The 22,354-nt window shown below is 38.8% G+C and overlaps 1 long non-coding RNA gene across 1 annotated transcript in view; it reads right to left on the bottom strand.

Annotated features, from left to right (window-relative positions):
* LOC107508083 overlaps positions 1 to 22,354 on the bottom strand; it is a 29,002-nt gene that overhangs the window by 5,462 nt on the left and 1,186 nt on the right. The window contains exons 2-4 of the long non-coding RNA XR_001596247.2: positions 9,993 to 10,125; positions 4,373 to 5,365; positions 2,477 to 2,535 (exon numbers count right to left, since the gene is read on the bottom strand). This is a non-coding gene — a long non-coding RNA (uncharacterized LOC107508083). The remainder of the gene's footprint in view (positions 1 to 2,476; positions 2,536 to 4,372; positions 5,366 to 9,992; positions 10,126 to 22,354) is intronic.

Here is a 22,354-nt window from a genome sequence, read left to right as displayed (position 1 = left end):
CGACCCAAGAGAAGGTTGCAGTAAAGCTGAATTAAAATGTGGCATTAATAGTAGATGAGAAATGGACTCGAGTCAAGTGTAAGCAAGGAATTGGGTGAACAATTTAAACTTTAATACAGAAAGAGGACTTGAAGAACTTTGAAAATACTACTGGATAGTGACAGGGTAGGTGTCATATAGAGTAGGATATGCTAGAGCAGACGTCATAAAGGCTATTAAAAATCAACCCTCCTTAGGCAAAATAGTAAAATTTTTCCAAGGCATCTTTAATTGTAGGACCTACCCTTTAGACTTTTTACTAGTGTCTTGCACCCAATGTTGGCTACCCAAAACATTCTCCCTACCTCTCTATTATGAAGACACTTAACCTGTCCTTTACCTGCATTCTTCAACAGCAGACTATGCTAATTAAGGTATCAATTACCTAATCTATGTTTCTAGAGCAAAGTTAGAACATATTCTCCCACTAGAGAGCACTCTCATAATTTAACAATAGTTTTCTGCATATAGTTTATGATACTAACCTGAAGGATTGATACTGCATGGGCTTTCAGTCAAAAAGGTTTGAGTTCAAATCCTAGTTTTGTCACTGACTAGTTGAGTGACCTATAGATAATTTACTTAGTTTCTCTGAATTTCAGAACAGAAGGGCTCACTAAAATTGTGTTCCCAGAGTTGCCGTGAGAATGCAATGATATCATGCAGTTAATATACTAATCACAGTGCACAGTGTCCAGATAAGAACTTCAAGTAAGCTAGGACAAAGTTTATTTTCCTTCCCCAACCCCCTCTTTCTTTCTTGCATGGACTTTGGAGGCTTAGTCGGGGAGGAATGGGTAGAGGGGGAGGCAAGCTGCAAAGTTCCCTTCAAATCACATTGCAATGGTTTCTCTGTACATCCTGAGTTTTTCTTGAGCCAAAGAATCAGAGTAAGAAAAATGAAGAAATAGAACACTTAGGAGAGAGAAAACAATTAAAGCAAATTTGTATAAGGAAGTGAAGAAAGGCAAAGAGGTAACTAAGGCTCTTCTTTGGAAGACAAATCGAAGAGACTTGTGGTGGGGCAGGAGAAGCTGAGTCATGTGTGTGTGTGTGTGTGTGTGTGTGTACACGTGCACATGAGCATGCACTCCCACACGTCATATAGGTAAGAGGAATCAACAGATGGCTGGGCTGTTGGCCATGTGAAGGGAATTTCCTTTCTGTTTTTCAGTGCTCTTCAACTCCCACTATCCTCCCTGCCCCTCTTCTCATCCCCGTTCAAGAGCCTGGGTTTCCATTCTTCACTTTGCATCTACAGAATCAGCATAAATAAACAGACAGATGCATGTTTGTTTCGAGCAGAGTTGACTTGGGAGAATTTGGTACCACAAGCCAAGTCTTCCAGCTAAATCCTCTCCTACCAAATCTTACAGTAAAGGGTAGCCATATTCTCTTTCATATCAATTACCCTGGAGTGTCAATTCCATTGTATTATAATAACTGGTTTGATTTTAATATATAAAAGGGATCTCCATCATGCAGGAGTGAGCACTTAAGGAAAAACATGGATATGAGAGAATATGTGCGTTTGCTGATGATATCTCCTGAGAAGAGAAGACGTTCATTGAATGCTATTTAAAGAAGGTAAATTCTGGAGGAACAGATATATAGAAAAAATCTATATCCCTAATGGCCATAGAGCTGACTGGAACTCCGTAAAACTCTGAACTTTCCACCTCCTGACTTTTAAGTGAGAGAGAAATAAACTTCTATCTTGTTTAAAAGCAAAAATTAAAAACTAAAAATACAGAAGGTAAATTCTGGCATTGGGTCTGAAATGGTTGAGTGAACAGAGATCCTTACAGAAAAGCTCAATAGTCCAAGAGCGACAAGAGAATTTAGGGAGCATATACTCCTAAGGCTGAGAATATAAAACTAGGTTCTCCTTCATCTGCCAAAGGAGAGGATGATAAAGAAATAGCTTTATGAAATAAGAAAAAGTATGACTTCATGATAAAGGGTTTAAAGAGTTTGATTAATAATCACCATGGCCTTACATATAAGGCCTTTTAAAATTTTTCTTTATTTGGCTTCCTGAATTCGTAGTGTAGGAAGCACTTTTCATTCTACTTTGAGCCTCCTCTCCAGTCAAACGAACTTATTTTAAAACTATTTAAATCTTACAGTAAAGGCTAGCCATATTCTCTTTTGTATCCATTACCCTGGAATGTCAATTCTATTGTGTTATAATAACTAGTTTGATTTTAATATACAAAAGGGAGCTCTATCATTAAAATACAGTATGAAGATTCCAATTTTTAAAAAGAAAACTGTAGGTTGGTAGGGATGAGGGATTCAGTAGGAAGAACTTGATGAGTGTTTACTTCAAATATAAATCTAAATAGTAAGGGTATAAAAAATAAAATATATATATCTGCACTCTTAGAGAATGAACCGTGATCAAAGGAATCAAACAATCTGCCACAATACTCACATGTTGAATGGAAGCCTCCATCAGTCTGGCTCCTCACAGGATTAGAATGAGCAGGGACCCTGCAGACACAAAGCATGAATGAAAAATAAATTGTTATGTCAACCACTGAGATTGTGTTTGTCACCCAGCCTATTCTGACTATTATCGTCAGCTTTGGACACTTACCTCCCCAGGATTTCACTTAGCTATAGGGCTCTGAAGTGATTTTAATGCTAGCTGAATAATATATTTAAAATAATAAGAGTAATCTGTAATTTTTATTATTTCAGTTGGGATTGTTGTTTAGGGTGTCCAACATGCCGTGTTGTCAGAAATGGAAGTCTATTACTGGGTAATTTTATGACATTTGGCAGGGAGGAGGAGTTTTATTTCTCTTGGGCATATGAATGAAATAGAAAATCTATCTGAAGTAACTCCAGTTACAGCTTGTTGGTTCAACGAGTGAGTAAAATGCTAAGAAAATAAAAATAAAGTATCACTCAGGTTACTTTGCTTTAGCTTATGTCCAAAGTTTGCACCCAAACCTGCCTCATTATAGAATTATATTACCTTATTTTTCTAAAAACAACAACAACAACAACAACACTTTTAGAGGTAATTCACATACCATACAATTCGCTCATTTAGATTGTATAATTCGATTGTTTTTAGTATATTCACAGATAAGTGCCATCATGACAGTCAGTTTTAGAACATCTTCATCACCTTAAAAAGAAAGCTTGTACCATTTTAGCTCTTAACTCTCTGTACCTCATCCAGAAGGACTTTGGTGGGGTGATCTGGTCACATATACCTTCTCTCTAAAGAAGGTAAAATTATTACTTTTGTCTTAATAAAGTCCCTATCACAAGAAAGATAAGGAAAACCATCAGGGCCTTTGCTCATGTGATTCCTTCGGCCCGGGCCTCTTTCCTCCTCGTATTGGAGAACCTCATTTGCAGAGAAGCCCGCTTGAGACATCTCATCTAAGTTGGACTCCTGCCTCACCTGCCTCCGCTCTTGGTTTGTTTCCTTCATATCACATATTATATCATTTTTCATTTTAACTTCACTTTATTGAGTTGTAATTCACATACAATAAAATGTGCTCATTTTAAGCGTGCGATTCAGTGAGTTTTGACAATGTATATGCCCAGTAACTACAACCTCAATCAAAATAGAACACATTCCATCACCCCCTCAAATTCCCTCCTGCTCCTCCAATTTCAATCCTCTTCACCTCAACCCAGACAACCTTTTCTGTCACTACAGATTCGTTTTATTTGTTCTGGAATTTCATACGAATCATAATTTATATTATTTGTTTGCTCATTTTTTTTTCTGTCTCTACCACTAGACTATTTTTTTTTAACCATGGTTTTCTAGCACAGAGTGTCTGGCACAGAGCCAAACAGTGTCAGACTAAATAAATCCAAAACCATTCTATTTATCAGTTTTGATTTAAAAAATTGAAGCATCTACATAGTTGAAGATAATAATGAGGTCTTCATTGCAGGGGTTAATAAATAGGAGTCTCGTTCATCTTTTTTTGCTTTCTCAAATTCCCTGCCCTCACCTTTTTCATCACAACAATGTCAAAGTTGGCCTTGAATGAGGGAGATAGCCGTGATAGGGGTCACATTCCTTTGCCTTTGGCAAAATGTGAATAAATGGGTAGGAACAGTCTCATTCATTTGTAATATTTTGTAACTTTCAACTTCATAGATAAAGACATTTCTATGGGCATCTTGTAAATCTGTGCCCTTGATAACTAAGGACATGAGATCAACTCAGACGATAGCTCTATTTCTGAAAATCCACTCGAGATTTGTATCCTACCAGCAATGTCATAGCAGCTGTTAATTTTTGACAAAACATCTCTCTTACCATAATATAATCAAATCTTGAATCACATACCTGTGGACTGGCACCTCTCAGTCGCACACACGGAGGACGTGGCCGTGTTCGGCATCTCCTTATAGGTGGAGGAGCTGAAACGCAGAAACCCTTCTATGGGGCTTTTCCTTGCTTCTTTGCATGCCTTCATTTCCGGTTTGGCAGCGTGTGCATCCCCCTTCAGCAGAAGTTCTAAATCTCTTTCTCTCTCAACTATCTAGGACACATGAGAATTAACCTACTCATGTAGATTACAGGGCCCCAGCCCTCATTAACCTTAATATTGAAAGAAATGCAGCTTTTGCAGTAGGAGAAGCAGAAATGCCCTTCTACTCAGCACAAATGGCAACATTTACATGAGCTGAAGAAATGGGCTTTTTAAGAGGTAGTTCATCCACTGCAAATGTTTGCTTCCAGTCAGTGAAAACTTCACATATATGATATCCATACGTTTGTGGGCCCCTTTATAAAGCATACAACAGTCACATCCTGAGGTTATTTTAGAGTGGATCAAGGTGCTGTCTATTCTGTATTTTTTTTGATATCTTTTGAATTAATGACTCAGTCCTAAAATTCTCGCCTTCCTTTATGGGGGATACCTGATTGCTATTAATCGAAGGACCGAACAGTTGACATTTAGTTCTTAAATAGTGAAGTCAAATGTATCTTAAACGTCCTCTTTTCCAGATGTCAGCCTCTCTGCCTATTCCCGTATTGGCAGGCCGAAGTTTTCTTTAACTGAATTTAAGTGCTGAGGGAATCTCAGCCATGACCTCATTCCTCTTCTTTGGGAGAGGTTGCTTTTGTTGATGATACTGAATTTAGAAGGAAAGTCACCATTAAGTGGATGGAAAGAGGGAGAGAGGACAGGATGTAAATTCATAACCTGGGCAAGTTAGAGAAATGCTTGACTGGCTTGAACCTCAGAGAAGGCGAAAACAGGAGGCAGGTGGAGGTGCTGCTCAGAAGCTGCTCAGATGCGCAGGTCATGACCTTTGGCTGGCAGTACAGTCTCTAGAAACAAATAAAGCTGTGTAAAAAAAGTTGGGCAATTGGGCCACGTACCCAGAAGTGGTAGTTTGTGAATCTCTCTCATTTTGCTAAGCCCAGATGACATGCCCTTGCCAGATGGTGGTCAGACTTTTCTGAGAAGGCCATGCAAATTTCCGTGACTGTTCTCTTTCATTCCTCCCCAAATAGTCACTATTCTTTTTTGACCCAGGCCAACGCGCAAATATTCAACTGCTCGCCAGAAGAATAATTTGCCACTGTTTAGAATTATGTTTTCAAATTGTAAGTCACAAACCATTAAATGAATCTTGAAATCAGTTAAGTGGGTTCCAATCAGCATTAAAAAAAAGATAAATAACCGAACAGAGCAGAGAATAGCATATATCAGAGTATATAGCGAGAGTAAATATCTTGTGAAACTCTGTTTTAGTCTATATGTATATGTACTAGATTTCCACACCAAAAAAAAATGTATTTTGTGGCTCATAGTGAAAAAAGTTTGAAAATCACTGGTTTACAACAATGAATTTTCAGATGTTCTTTTAAAAATATTTTTGAAAAAAATTAAATATGCCTAAAAGTTGTGACAATAGTAAAACAGACCCTGCTGTATCCTCATCTAGTTTTCAAATTGTTTTTTGTGAATAGTACAATTCTATCCATTTCCTTCAGTAATTTTTTATTTATTTATTTTTTGCTCCATTTTACCAAACGCAGGGGAGATTTCAGTCAAAATAGAAATAATCCTTCCTGATGGTTCAAGCTGTGAATGTTTCAGGTCAGCTGGGAGCCATCAGAGAGGCCTCAGGAAATCACTGGGGAAAATATGTTTAGGAGAACTGAGGCAGACCTCACAGAAGCTTCGTGCACTGGCTCTGTGCTTTTTCTGGAAGACAGACCTGTCTGTCATCTGGATTAGTGCAGAAGTTTTTCTCTCTTGTTCTCCTTTTACCTGACCCCCTTCAGAAAATAGAAGAAGGTAGAGCTGAGTGGAAACTAAGAACACCTGTCCAACCCCTTTGTTTTACAGATGAGGAATCTGAGCTCTAGGGGTGGGAACTGAGTTACCCAAGAGAGCCTCTCATTCATCGCTGTCTCTCAGAGTCCCTACATGATGCCAGTAGTCTCTCAAAGGCTCTCTGCTGCTTTAAAGATAAAGACCCTTTAGAGATAAAGACCTACCCTTTGTGTATCCACAAGACATAAATGGCCTGACCCTGTCTCCCTCTTCAGCTCCATCTGTCACCCATTCATTCCCTAGCTGCAGCTCTACTGCCTTCTCTCTGCTCACTCCACCTGCCAGGCTTTTGGACATGCTGCTCTCTGCATTTAGAGTCCTCCCTCTCCCCGTACTCCTGCACCCCTGCTACCCTCCCTGAACTTATCACAGTTACAATTTATATTTTGTGAACGATTATTTGATGAATTTCTGACTTCCTTCAGATAATTAGCTTTGTGAGGACAGGAACCTCGCCTGTTTCTGCTCATTGTGTCATCTTCAACACTTAACACTAGGACTGCCATCCAGTGGGTGTTAAAATTTTTCAGATACTCCTCCTCAGCTCCCTTCTCTGTTTTTTCTTCCTTTCTCCTGAAATTGGCATCTGTTCTTATCCATGAGTCTGTGTGTTTTGTACATACACCGAATATCTATCTCTATGTCCATTAAATATCCAGGTAGAAAACACAGGATATGGTTTTCTGTGTTTAACATTTATACAAATGGAGTCATATTCTACTTATCCAGAATCTTGCTTTTTTTTCAACATTTAGTTTTTGAGATCTGTTCTCATTGATATACATATAGATTACAGTATGCTATCAAATGAATAAATCGCATTTTGATACTTCTATCACTGAATTTTGTTTTTATTTACCATGCTTTTGTTTTTACCTTTTCTTCTTTTAGCGTCAATTATGGACTGTATCCTCCCAAAATTTATATGCTGAAGCCCTAATCCCCAGGATAATGGAGATGGGGCCTTTGGTTAAAAGGCCTACAATTAGATGAGGTCATGAGTGTTGAGCCCTCCTAATAGGATTACTGCCCTTATAAGAAATGAAACCAGAGAGCTTGCTTTCTCTCTCTCTTCCATGTGAGTATACAACTAGAAGGGGGCTGCCTCTAATCCAGAAAGGGAGCCCTCACTAGGAACTGAATTGACTGGCACCTTGATCTTGGACTTTCAAAAACTGTAAGAAAATTAATTTATGTTGTTTGATTCATCCAGTCTATGGTATTTTGTATGGCAGCTTGAGCAGACTAAGACAATGACTTCTATTGAATTGATGTCTTCTCTACTAGTTTTTTTTTTTTACTAGTTATTTTTTTTTTCTCTACTAGTCTGGAAGTTTTACATTCTATTTCTATTCTTTTTTTTGTGTTTGCTTTTAAGCATTTAATATACATTGAACTCAATACAATCTTAAGTTAATTTCTATCCCTCTTCTGTTATGGTTGCTTTGTTTTTATCCCCACTCACCAACATCAAGTATTTATAGTAGATATTTACCTTTATAAACAAGACTACTTTTTATTTTCATATTTTTTTCTTCATATCCTAATATCCCACTTTGGGTTTAATTTCTTTCTTGATTGATAGTTCTTCAAAATTCTTTTAGCAAAGGTCTATGAGTAGGAAAGCTTTTTATTCTTTGTTCCCCCAATATTTTTGCTTTCTGTCTTTAAAAGAGTTGGGCATATAGATTTAGAAAAACTACCCGAGGCAGTTCTTATATCTGAATGGAAAAACTACTGGAAGCTTTCTTTAGTTACTTGCATATTATAATTTTTCTAAGCTGAATATTATTTGTGCAATTTCTAAAGAGTTAAAAAATATTCAACAAAACACAATACGATATGAATACTCTGATCGCTGGCTCATCAAATCAATGCCGAATCGTCATGTATTCTGATCATGTTTCTTTAAGGTTTTCTTTAGAAGAGCCATTAAAGTTGATATCGTTGCCATGACACCATATGAGAAGTTCCCTTAGATATTAGAATGGAAAAGTTCCACTGTTCTAGACCCTGGTTTCAGCTGCTCTGGACTGCATTCATTTGCACAATGTCAATGCAAATGTGCCTTTAATTCTGCTTTCTACTTGGCATTAGAAATTCTTCGCAGCAGTGTCTGCCTTTATGCGAGACTTGAAGCAGGAGTGTGAAAGGATCATAGCCAGCACCCACTGTACCTGGGAAGTGTGGCTATATCCTTTCTCTGCTTTCAAAGCACAATTTTTTTTAATATATTTTTTTTAATGCAAGTGATGCTCCAGTTGGCGGTGAGAACGGCATCTGTGCATGGGATGGGAATCCAGAGCACATCCAGTCTTCTCCAGAGTCACCAGATTTCAAAGGACAACGGTAAAAATTAGATTTCTAGGGAGATCACAGCCAGTGACATTGAGCTAACATCACTTCTCAGCTGCTCAGGGAGCTGATCAATTGGAAAAATCTGAACTCTGTTCATAGAGAACTTCTGTTAGTCAATTAGTCCACACTGTTATTTTATTTTTAGCAGAATATGTTTGTATTCTTGTTTTCTCTTGGGTTTAGGTTTAGAATTTTTTTCCCCTGGCACCTGCATCACAGTGCATTCTGCAGATTATGTGGTCTCCAAACTAGCTTTTTGTCATATTTGTAGTCAGTAAGTCTCTTTAAGAGGAAACAAAACGAAAACACAACCAAATCACCCTGACAGCAAAAGCCACTGGTAACATGTACCTCCAAACTGGCCATGAGAAACTCAACACACATTTTACTTTGTATTCAGTATAGATACATTGATTTCAGGGTTTCCTTATTGGAGAACACCAATGAATGCTTCAGCATGGAAAATAAAATTGCAAGATTGCATAACAGATGGTGGAGCACATGCATTTACTCTCACTCTCTTCAGAAATCTCACTAACAAGATAATCGAGGAATTTTAAGACGACATGTCCATAAAGGCACAGAGAACAGAAGAACAGAAAGCAGACAGACAAGTGATAACTAAGCCACCAGTTTTAGAAAAAGCCAAGCAGCAACTATTTTATTTAGCAAAAACCTGCCTCCCCTACCCCTCCCATAAAGGTTTAGGAACTAGGAGTGAAGAGAGGCTAAGAGTGTAGCTAAAATCAGAAGCTTGTTTAAAAATTTATTTAAGAAAAAAATTAAAGTTCTATGTCTTCTTTCTTACTTCATACAGCCAAGCAACTACTTTGCTTCCACCCTGACAAAAAACCTGGATGTTTAGTGTCTGGACAGAGTCTCAGGACTGGGGGAATATTGACCATGGCTGACAGTGGGGAGACAATATTGTCAACAGAGTGATAAGTGACCTTTACGCACTGTTTAAACCACCAGCCTACTTTTCCCAGCTGACTCCCAGGATGTTGGAAATCAAGGCTGTACCCTCCAGGCAGGAAGGAGTCTGGTGAATTCTTGTCTGCAGAAACTGAACAGCCCAAGAAAAAGATTAAAAAAAAAAAAAATCAGGGATTTTCTAACTAAATGGCTCAGTGAGATACTCTATATTAGGATTTCTCAACCCAAACTACTGACATTTTGGGCAGGATGACTCTTTGTTGTGGGGGCTGTCCTATGTATGTCCTATGTTGGCCAGTGCTCCTGGCATCTACTCACCAAATGCCAGTAGCACTGCTGTACTCCGAAGCCCACAGTCAGCAGGTCCCACTCATGCACTTGGAGGTTCCAATCAGTTTCTCGGAGCTTCATTATTCTTACATACGAGCTGACAACCAAAGTCAGAAGACACCTGGGGAGGAAAGCTTCTAACGTGAAATATGAAGATCAAAACAAACTTTTAAAAACTTTAGAGAAAACATAGACTATTCGGGAAGAAGAAAACCTTTAAAATTATAATTATTATCCTAAGCGAGAGAAAAGAGTGTAAAAGAACTCTTGCAAATTAAAAATATGATCATTAAAATTTTTTAAATGCAATAAAAAAAAAATTGAAAAAAAAAAAGTTGAGGACATCATCCAGAAAGCAGAGCAAAGAATTAAAGAATTAAAGAGGAAGGACAGGTTCAAAAGGACCAATATTCAAGTGATAAATTCCAACAGGAGAGAACAAAGCAAATGGCAGTGGGACTTCAAAGAAAATTATCAACAAAATAATCAGGAACTTTTTCCACAATGGAGATGCATGAGATTCTAGAGTGAAAGAACCCTCTGAGGTTCTAGCACTGTAGATGAAAAGAGGTCTACACTAAGGTAAGCTATTGTGAAATTTCAGAATACCAAAAAGAAGATCTGAAAAAGCTTCTAAAGAAAAAGCTGGATATACTATTAAAGAATCAAAATGGCTTTGTAGTTCTCAAGTGTAACACTGGAAGCTGTAAGACAATGGAAGAATACCTATAAATTGTGAAGGAAATGATTAAGTAACAGTAGATTGAAGTCAGCTGCTGATGTGAGGGTCTTTAACAATTTTCTTCCCATGTACTTCTTCTCAGAAAGTTGTTAGAGCAGGTGCTTCACCAAAACAAGGGAGAGCACTAAGAAAGAAGAAAACACAGAGCAAATGATTTGACATAGGAGAAAAGGAAAGGATGATGGTGAAGGTACTTCATGACACATCAGTTGTTCGCTCTCCAATCACTCCAGACTGGAGAAGTCACAATGTTTTGGAATAAATTTCTCCAAAAAAATGTAATCGATAGAACATGGTATATTCAAATATTTTGCGAGATGTCTGAGACACGCAGAATTTGAGGTTGAAGTAATGATAAGATCTTAGAAAATCAAGCAAACAAACATAAATGTTCATATCGGGGAGAATAAAATTTTGTTTGGAAAAAAAGAGAAATAATGAAATATTAGATGACTAACTTGGAAAGTGTTTACATAGCCATCATAATATAAGCTCTTACTATTTAACAAAATTATAATATAGTTATTTATTTTAGGAAGATGGTAGAACAAGAAGGGCGAAGTATGTGATGGGGATAAACACTGAATCCTCTTCTTCCATCAGAGGAAGTTGGAGCAGGCCTAGCACTTGATCAGTCACTGTGAGGACATGCCTTTGTAGATGTGTACAGATCCTATTTCATAGATATGTGTATACCGTGATCTCATGGTTTCATGCGATTGGACCCAACAAGTATTGGCTTAAGCATTCGATTCGCATTGAGGTTCTTGGCTTTGCCATTTCCTAGCTTTATGATTTGAATGGGTTACTTAATGTCTCCAAGTGTCAAGCTGATAACCAGTAAAATGGGAGATTTTATTTAGTCGACAAAAAAATTATTGTGCAATTTCCATGCGTTCTGTGAGTACAGAAATAAAAAATACAATCTTTGACTCCAAGTCCAAGGAAGGAGGCAGACAAGAAAGCTGATGGAATGTATACAGAGTGCTGAGGGAACACAAAGGAGAAAAGGAGATTAACATTTTTTGAGCACCTATTATGTGCCAGGTAATATGTCACCTAATGCTCCCAGCCACACAGTGGTATTATCTGCTACTGGTATTTTACAGTAGAGGAAATTAATGCTCAGGAAGGAGATTAGGAATATAACTGGAATTGTACAGTTAGAAAAGATATAGGCCCAAATCTTTCATGCTCCCATGTCAGTATCTTAAAAAACATTTGCCTCCTAAGGGCATCACATTTAGACAAGAAAAAGGTTAAGGTGAGAAAGGATTCCAGAGAAGGTGGTGCCAGAAGGGAAGGTTGATGAAGAGATTCTGCTGGCCATGGAAAAACCTGCATACTAAGTCTCTCTTTCCTGGACCAGTATGCTACCGCTACTCTATTTGTGGAGCTTCACTTGGCAAATATTTGCCTACCTATTACATTCCACGGACTGTACTAAGTACTGAAGGATAGAAAGGTAAAAATAAACAAACACAAATAATAAAAAAGTTCTTTCTTTGGATAATCTCGTAGTCCGCAGTCTATTGGTGAGGGTAATTATTATACAGCATTGAAAATTATATGCTAGAAGCATCTAACACAAACATGCAGGGACGTGGTGGGGGAGTAGGGAGTCCGCTTAGAGGGCACAGCTGGACAAGCTTGAAGGAACAAGTAGGGGTCAGAAGAAGCTGCAGGAGAGGTTTTCCAGGTAGAAGGCAAACCACACACCATGCCCTGAGGCAGGAGCGCCATGGTGAATTTGGGAGCCTGTAATTTGTTGGGTCTGGCTGGAGCTTAGGATTTAAGGAAGAGCTGTAAGAGATAAAACCAAAGAGATAAGCAAGAGCTAGTTTGTGTAAGGCCTCACGTACCATGCTAAAGAGTTCAGACTTTTTAATTTTACATGAATAGTACACCACTGATAGGTGAGCAAGGATCAGACTTGCAATGTAGGAAGCTTACTCTGGTGGCGGTATAAAGGGTGAACTGGGGCGAGTAAGACTGAAGGCAGGGAGGACAGTGAGGAGGCTAATGAATTTTTCAGGAAAGAAATGGTAAATGTCCTGAACTGGCATAGTGACAGAAAGATGAAGGAAGGTAGATGAATTTGAGAGCTGTACAAAAGTGCTTAGCTTCGCAGGATGGTCACTTATTCCTGCTAAGATTTCTGCCCAAATTTTCCTCACAAGAACTGGTCTGGAAATTGTGAGAGCAGGGAGGACTTACCTGCAGCACCATTTTGACCACTAGTGTGTGTTATCATTCACCCATAGCTTGCCTGTGGAGTTACAGCAGGGAGGGAGGTTTGGGAACAATGGGTTAGAACCAGCCAGTGAGAAAGGCGAGAGATGCACGTTCTTGGCAGAAAAAAAAGCAGGGGTAAAGGTATGGAAATGTGGGAGAGGATAGTGCATGGGAGGACTGCAGAGATCTGCATGGCTGGAGTGTAGGCAGTGTGTGTGAAAAGAACAAACTGCTAAGCTGAAGATGGAGATACAGGGAAGATTCTAAGAACTTCTCCTTATGGCCTTGCTAAAGAGTCTGACCTACCCAGAAGGCTATAGAAACTAATGTAAGAACTATAAGTTGGTCAGATTGCATTATAAAAAGACCATTTCATCAGCAGTGTGAAGGGTCATTTAGAGATAAATAGGGAGGTTCTTTTGGAAGGACTGGACCAAATAAATTATGAAGAGAAGAGAGAAATGGAGAATGCTTTTAGAGCTATTTAGGAGATAAACAGGTCAATGATTTGACACATGTGTCAGGAAGTAGGAATGGACTACTAGATTTCTAGCTTGAGCAGCTAGGTTGTATTTTGTGCAACAAAGCTGATATAAAAAGAAATTAAATTAGGATTGGTGCTATATCAATCAGGGTACCAACAGGGAACACATGACTCACTCAGCTGGGATTTTCGAAGAAACTTTTGGAGGAATATTTTATGTATGTGTGAGCAGGTTTAAGGGAGCCAACAAGAGATATTGAGATACCCAAGGTCTAGCGACAGTGGGAGGCTGTCACTAACCCAAAGCTCAAGGGGCGGAGAAAGAAACAGAACTGCCAGAGATAAGTTCTGAGGCCTGGGGGCCGTGGGAGAAACTATAGTCAAGAAGAGAAGCAGCCAAAACTTCACAAAGCAAGGAGAAGTAAGTGCCCAGACGGCATTTAGAGGACAAACTGAATCAGAGAGGATTTGGAAGGAAATAATGAAGACTATCATCAATATTTTGACTCCTAGGTGTCTGTGGGGCATCCATGTGGAGATGTGCAGTAGGTTGTATGCTTTAGGGGTCTGGAGCTCAGCAAAGAGTTCTGGGCCGAAGACAGATCCAATTTGATGGTGACGAGCTCTTTGTGCTCAAGGGTTGTTAGGAGGACTAGATATGATGTCAGTGCTTTTATTTTATATTTTACTTTATTTTATATTAGTTTCAAGTATACAGTACAATGGTTAGACATTAATATAATTTATGAAGTGATCCTTTCAATTATTCTTAGCACTCATCTGGCACTACACACAGCCATCACAATAATATTGACTATATTCCCTATGCTATGTCTTACATTCCCATGACTGTTTAATAACTACTAATTTGTTCGTCTTTGTCCCTTCACCTTTTTCACCCAGCCCCTCAACCACCCTCTCCTATGATGTCAGTGCTTTTAAAAGTGCTCTGCATTAATAGGTATTTAGGAAGTTTTTGCATTTAACCAGTACTGGCTTGGAAATTTCTTCTGTAGTTGTCAAGAGTTATAAAATCATATGGAAGAGCAGGGAAAACAAAAAACAAAAAACAAGCCAACTACCCTCTATACTCTCAACATTAACTAAACATATTAAATCTTTCTGTGTCATATCCAGTACATATATACATAAATTTCTTGCTTTAGGTAATTAATTTTTCTCATACATGTCCTTTGAAGCTTTCAAGATTGTACTAAGTGATAAATATAAAATAATACTATAAAATATAATTTCAAGTTCTTCTAAATGTAATCATTCACGTATTTTTATATACTTATAACACACCAGGAACTAAATGCTTTTTTCCAGGGAGAGGGGAGAGTGTTCTGAAAATGACAAGATACTAAGATATAAAGCAAACATGGATGGTGGTACGGTCGATGCTGTTATTCTAACAATAGTCCCAGGAAACACACTTTGAGCAAAAGGAGAACCTATCCTGTATGACCTATGCATTCATCAAAAACGCACTGTGGACTCCCACCCAATCCTATCAACATACACATACACTTGGTGTGATCGCAGCGTATGTCAAAGTGGCTCCTCTCGTATACCCCTCATAGGGTCACACACGTGCCATCTACGATGTGCTGTCAGTGCACAAAACTTCTTGGGAACTCGCTCACTGGTAGCTTGTTGTTGTTTGCTCTGGGGCTAGCGAATATGTTTATGAATATCCTCAGTGGTGGCAAACCAATTCTTTGAAGGGGAATTTGATTTTTTAAATCACCAAAAGCCATTGAATATTAATGGGCAACACAAGGAATCCTTCCAACTTGAATGCTGGAGAAGCAGAAGGAATCCGAATCTCAACTTACAGTTGCCAAGAAACTCTACATAGTGTAGGTGCAAGTCATTTTTTTCTCCCTCTTTTAAATTCAGACTCATTAAAATATGTATTTTCCAAAGCCATTAATGAAAACAAATTGGTAATTAAGCTGGCTGCCACAACCTGTAGTAAAAAAGGTGTGGTTTTTCAAGTAATGAAGATATTCTTACATGCTAACAAGGAGCTTGGAGACAATTCCAAAAGAGAAGCCTCAGAAATAGTTTGAATTATAGCACCAAATTTAGAGTAAATTTACATTCTCCTAGGGAGACAAGTGTTCTGCTTTACCAAGAGCAGCATTGATCTCCTTAGTCCTATTTGATTTTTGCACCATCTTTAAACAATAGTATTTCAAATGAATGGCCCAAATCTCAGGAAATTTCCAAATTCTAATGTCCAGACATGCTCTTCTCCCTTTATCTAGACTTTAGTCTGGCCCCTGCTAAACTGTAGAACTAATGCAAAACCTGGGTTTCTAAGGCAAAAGCAGGGACTGGGGGTACACAGAAGCCCTGGTTTTCTTAATTGGGGTACCCAGTCTTACCGTTTCTTTGAAATTGCTAAGTCTCAAGGGGATACCTTCCACAATTTGTTTACTGTGCCCAGAGACAAGCATGCCTGAAAGAGGCAACATGATTAGGAAGGCATTACAATTCAACTAATCATGAAGGTTTTTATGTTGTACCATCTTTAAACTCCCCTCTTACAAGCCTTCAGAAACTGTATATTTCTTTTATGGATAATGTCAATGTCTTTACCCTAGTCGGTAAGGCTCTGCTTTATCAGACTCCTGCCTGCCTCTCCAGCCTTGTCTCAAACCCTCCCCCAGTAGTCTGTGAACCAAATACCGAGAACTTGCAGTTCTTTGAATGTGTTATTCTCTCCTACCCTAGGGCCCCAGGTCAGAATACTCCTTTTCTACCCCTTTCACCTGGTTCACTATTACTCTTCCTTTAGATCTCAGCTAAAGAATGCCTATTATAAGCAGAGTCAGGTCAGGTTAGTACTTGAATGGGAGACCACCTAGGAAGACCAGGCGCTGTAGGTATAAAAAATAAAAAATAAGGGATTGTAAGATGACAAGTTCTTGGCAATCTGTGAGGTCAACCAAGGGTTGCCTTACCTAAAAAAAAAATTAATTAATTAAAAATAAATAAATAAATAAGAATGCCTTTTACCCCCGACCCTGCTCCACAAAGCAGGTCAGCCCCACCTAGGGCTGTGTACATCAGAGCTATCTATTAGTAGCACTTATCACCATTTTAAAGTTGCACATTAGTACTTAAGATTATTTGATGAACCAGTATATGTCTCTACTATGATTTTAAACTCCACTGGGTGAGGAACCATATTGTTTTGTTCACTACTGTGTTTTCCTGGCACATAGTAGGTAATGAATAAATCTTCTTTGAACAAACAAGTAAATGGGAGGGCCAAGAATTGACATGTACAAAGATCAAATATTAATGGATTAATGGAATTTAGTGGTAGCAATGCATATCTATGCATGGTAGATATACATGCACATCTATCAATTTTTAAAAGTACACTCAAGGAAGATAAAGGGGTAAGAGAGAACATGACTAGTTGATAAAGAGTATCATGATAGTCATCTGTTCATCCATTGTTCATTCATTTTTGCTAATTTAGATGTGTGTGACAAGATAGAAAAACTTCCTTTATATTTGAACAGTTGGCACTATAATTTCCCTTAGGAGGGGAATTGTCTTGATTGCAACAAAAACACGAAAGACTGTGGTAAGTATTTAGGTCAATAAGTGGGCCCCCTTCCTCCCTCCCCTTCTCTACTTCACCAAGCAATGGCAGAAAAATATAGTCTAGGGATGTGGCTTTTGAACCATTTGACCTGATATAAAGATGAAGCTTAGAGAAACTAGAGAAAAAAGTGACTAGCTCAGCTCTTAGGTGCTCTTGGGTGAGTCCTCTTGTGTGCCAGGTGTCACGACTTGGTTATTAATATAAACTATATGACAGACATTTTAAAACAGACAAATATCAGACATGGGAAAGTATGCTTTTGACTGAAATACCTACATTATAGGTACTAGTCAGCAAAATTAAAACTTTATTGTAAATGACAACACATTTGAATTATATTCTCACCTTACGGGAAGAGCATCCCATCTCTGCATGAAATAGAAAGAATAACTTAATTATTGACATCATGACAGAAACAGTGATGTTGGAGAACAAAATACGTAGACTGTTCTTCTTGTGCACTGCCTAAAAGATGTAATCGGATGTAATCATTTCATTAATACACACATGGCCCTCTAATGGGAATACAGAGGACCAGATGGCCAAGAGTGGACTGAGATGAAATGAGATGGGTGTTTGCAGTTTAGCAACTAACTACTTAGCCTGCATGGATTATACTAAGTACTCGCAGAACCACAGAACACATTTTCAGAATGAAATTCTGGCTTTGTGACCAAAAATTCTATTCCTAGCATGAGGAGAAAGCTTACTTTCCTGGACTCCAGTAGGCAGGGCTGTTGAGCCTAAGTAGTTGGTGGTGGGTACGACTGTACTCGTGCTCAAACATGACTGCATTTTGGAATCACAAGGAGAGTTTTAAAAATATATATCAGTGCATGGGGCTCATCTCCAGAAATGCTGATTTAATTGGTCTGGGATATAGCCTAGGCACTGAGATTTTTCAAAGCTCCCCAGGTAATTCTAAGTTGCAGTAAAATTTAATAACCATTGCATTAATGTAATTCCTCTTTTTCCACAAGTAGGACCACTTATAGATCAATAAAAGAAGCAAGTGTTTGTACGGTGTGATTTGGGAGGGCTCAGAACAGCCCTTGCCCCAAAATAGCTATTCTCTCCTTCTGCGTAGTATTTGGAAAACTCCCTAGAAAAATTCATTTCTTTGAATGAAGGCTTTACAACTTAAATGAGGATAATTCCTCTGAGAAGGATAATACATTAAGTGGTTATCAGTTATTAACACCCTGGTGTGCTTGCTTATCGGATTACTTTCCTTTATGGTGTTGGAGTAAGGGGCGGGAGTAGGGGAAGCACACGGTGGGAGACTCGAAGGTCAATAGGATGTCGATTCAAGGCAAGTTCCAGGAATGGGAGATCTGACCAAAGGCAGTCTATAGTCAAGGTGGAATGGTGATGCGTTTATATCAAAAAGAGAAATTGGGTATGAAGGTTCTGAAGGTCAGAGAAGACTGAGTTAGATCAAATGAACAAGTTGGAGCCCATGCTCTTGACAAACCCTGACTGTCAAAATACTGTAGGTAGGGAGATGAACATGTGGTGAGTAACGAGTGAGTGGTACCCCTTTTCTAGTCTCCTCAAAGCAGACTTGGACACTGGTGCCCAAAAGTGGTCAGAAAGCAGGTAGCTTGATGAGAACTGGAAAATCAGAAGAGCCTCTGGGCTGTGTAATCCCTGATCCCCCAGAGTCCTTGCAAAAACAGGAATTAGCTGAATTTCAGGAGGTCAAGACACCAGGTAACCAGAAGAATCCATGTATGATTATATGAGAGCAAGGATGAACCATGAAAATAAGCTCCAGATCTTAGGGAAGTTTCCTTTGAGGACATAATTATCTTGACTACAGATATGAAACAAAAGGATAAATTCAACTTGAAGCAGCACACTCTGATGTGGAAGAAGCACATGTAGTACTAAACATATATTCTCCCAGTTTAACAATTCTGTGAAGGGCAGGTCCTACCCATGTGCATTTCCCCTGCAATTTCCTTACCTCCATTATACATGCTGGAAACGCACTCAGCAGGAGGCCCAGCTATACCCAGCATGGCTGGGACTCTGGCTGGACAATGATAATGAGAATGTGAAGAGGTAGGTGCCCAGACTCCAGTCAGGCTCTCCTATGCTATAGCTGAATGAATTCTGAATAGTGTTGACTTAAAAGAAATCTCTTCCTGCAGGTTTAATGAGCCCCTTTGGGAAGCTCCTGATGTGAATGAAGATCAAAACTTGACATAAACGCGAAAGATTATGTGTCAGCAGGGCTGATTTGATTCTTAATGGACTGTTAATTTATTTACTGTGATTTCACACCTCCTATTTGGCCACATGTCATATTACCTTAATCCCTGAGATATTACTACATATAAGTATGTTCTCTATGTATGAGGTGGGTTGGGGATGGGAAATTGGTACATGTGGTTTAAAAAAAAAAAGGGGATACATAGTGTTTTGTTCACAGGACTAGAAGGCAGAAGATGTTAGATAGCTCGCCATTTGGATACACAGTCTCTTGGGGCTAAGACGCAGTTTAGCATTTGGGTCCATGAGCTTGCAGAACAGTTTGGAATATAACAGGCTCTAAAGAGTTGTAGGCCACACAGCAAGCCACCATATTTAGGGCTACTTATGGCTGGTAGGTTGGACAGCTTTAGTCCCATAGGAAATATTACTCTGTAAATTTTGTCTGGACAGCAAAAACAAAAGTGTTTCCCTCAACATTTGAGCTGGGGCTTAAACATAGGGAAGGAAACACAAGAGAAAAACCACTTTGCAGCAAAGAGGAGATTTCATTTGCCACTTATGTCCTCTTAAGTCTCACAACACAGGCTGGGTTTGCCCCGTCAGAAGACAATTTGATGGTTTCATTAGGAAACAGATGTATGTAGGCCACTGGGGGAGATAAAGCTCAGTTAATCCTAGCTGTTTGTGAATGAAATGTGGAGGACTTTCACACAGAGACCAATCCCAAACTGAATGCCTTCCTGCTGGAGCCACACAAACCCCAGGAGGCTCTAGATGCAGGCACTCCCAGAGCCTGCATGTCTGGGGCTGTGACCAGCTTTCCCAAACTGCCTCTCTGATGTTGCAGCATTCTCCAGGTTAGCTCAGCGGGCGTTGAAATCTCAGTGAGTGGCGAGCTAGAGCAGCACAAAGTGAGAGCAGGGAGTTGGTGAGTAGCAAAAAGGCTTTCTAGTGAGAGGTCCAGGCTGCCCCAGGTGTGTACAGACTTTTACTTGGCAAAAGCGGCTACCTTTCTCCTCTTGTTCAAACAAGGGGGAGCCAGGATCCACCTCTACTTAGGGAACATGCAGTTTGCTCTGGTTGAGAGGAAGAGAGAGTAGAGTAGACATTCTATTCTTTCAACAAACTTAAGTTTCCACGACGCTAAAAACTCTATGAAAAGCACCACGATATATAGGCATGCCTTCTGCTCCCCAAGAATTTATAGGAGAGGAGAGGTCACAGATTCACTTTCATCTTTATACCTTATACAAAGTTCCTAGGGGTTTCATTTACCAAATATTTGAAGCCGAAAATCTGTGGTCGAGAAGAGAATGAGGTTCTAAGCATATAAGGATAAACGCTAATCCAGACACACCTATGTAGTAATCTGAATCATTTTGGTCCCTGCATTAGAATACTCAACTATGCTCTTTGTTATGTGCTTTTACAGTTTTTTTTTTTAATTTCCCCTAGATCTGAGAATACTCTCCTGCTCTATTAATGAAAATTACTGTTTGATAAGACACGGCTTTGCAAAGCCAACAATCCAGGTATTAATTTCCTTTAGATACCATGTCCTCGTGATCCAAACCACCCTAATTCCCCTTTCCTTTCTCTAAAGTCACATTTGCCATCTTTTAAAATTATTTGGTTCTCAGGAGCATTTGAGATCTTGCTCCTCAGCATATGTCATCAGTTTGGCTCAAATAAAGTAAAAAAAAAAAATTATTGGGTCCTCTTCTCCAAGACTCTTAACAAGCACTTTCCCCATAGATTTTTCTTTAGCTATTTGTATGACTTCAGGCAAGCCACCTAATTTTGGGGTCAGTTTTAACATCTATGAAACATGGGATGAGATTTCTCTATTTCTAGGATTCCTTCCTGCTCTAATACTCTAGGAACCAAAAGTTCTTAACTTAATTATTATCAGAGTCATTGGAGAGAACTTAATAAAAATGCAGGTACTTAAACCTTGCTTTCATATATTTTAATTTAGCAGGCTTAAGGTGAGACCCCAGCATCCGTATTTTAATGAGCATCCCAAAGTTTATTCTATGAGTTCCATTTTTTTTTTAAATCCAAAACCATTACTTTAATAGAGTAAAATGAGTTTTAAATAAGAGCTAAAGGAAAGAACTTCCCAGGTGACTTAACTGGGGATTTCCAATCAGAGGGGACTTGGGACAGTAAGAATCTAGCTGGATGAGATAATGCCCTGAGGAAACTCAGAAATGCCCAGCGGTACACAGAACCTTTTCCTATTTAATGCAGAACCATTAGGACAAATTATTAATTGAAAGTAGAATTGACGGGGCTCAAAAAAGGAAACACAACACAGCACCATAAGTATAAAACAATTGATGAGTGACTTTTGAAAATAAAATTGTTAATTGTGTGGTGAGGAAAATAAGGTTTTTATCTAAAAACAAGCTAACGAATTTAATAGGTGAGTCTTTTAAAATATCGGCCCTGTGTATAGGTGTGCTTATACACATGTTAGATGTATTCATATGTTGGATCTATATGACATATTAAAGTATATTTTTTAAAAAACTAATGATTGATAATGTAGTCATAGCCTAGTGTTTGAAAACTACATTGAAAGAATATTTAAAATGTATTTCCTGCAGTCTATGGTCTTTCTAAGGATATGATCTTTAAGGATTTGGGAAAGCCACATGTATGGAACATAACGATTTTGAGTTGTGCAGCCTATTTTGGGACGTTTAAAGATGTTAAACAGATTTCCCGTGGGACTTTCTCATTCATTCACTCCTTGTCTGAGCTCCTTTACTCCAAAAGTATCTACCAGAGAAGGAGGAAACTCAGTGAGCCAGAGCCTTAAGGGAGCAGGAGGAAGTCTAAGAAAATATACTTTGTCTAAGGTGAGGGATTACCATTCTAGAAGGTGACTGGATAATAGGATACCTACCCACCTCCATGTTTGCACCTTCTCCCTGCTCAGCAGGAAGTAAATATGCCTGCTTTAGCTCTAAGGTTCCATTTACACCCTATACCTTTCTCTGCTTTTAGTGGACTCTTACTTTTTTTGGAGTGAA

Source organism: Rousettus aegyptiacus, unplaced genomic scaffold (genome assembly GCF_014176215.1).
Source record: "Rousettus aegyptiacus isolate mRouAeg1 unplaced genomic scaffold, mRouAeg1.p scaffold_m13_p_3, whole genome shotgun sequence".
Classification (NCBI taxonomy): Eukaryota; Metazoa; Chordata; class Mammalia; order Chiroptera; family Pteropodidae; genus Rousettus; species Rousettus aegyptiacus.
This window is presented reverse-complemented; position numbering and strand designations above follow the sequence as displayed.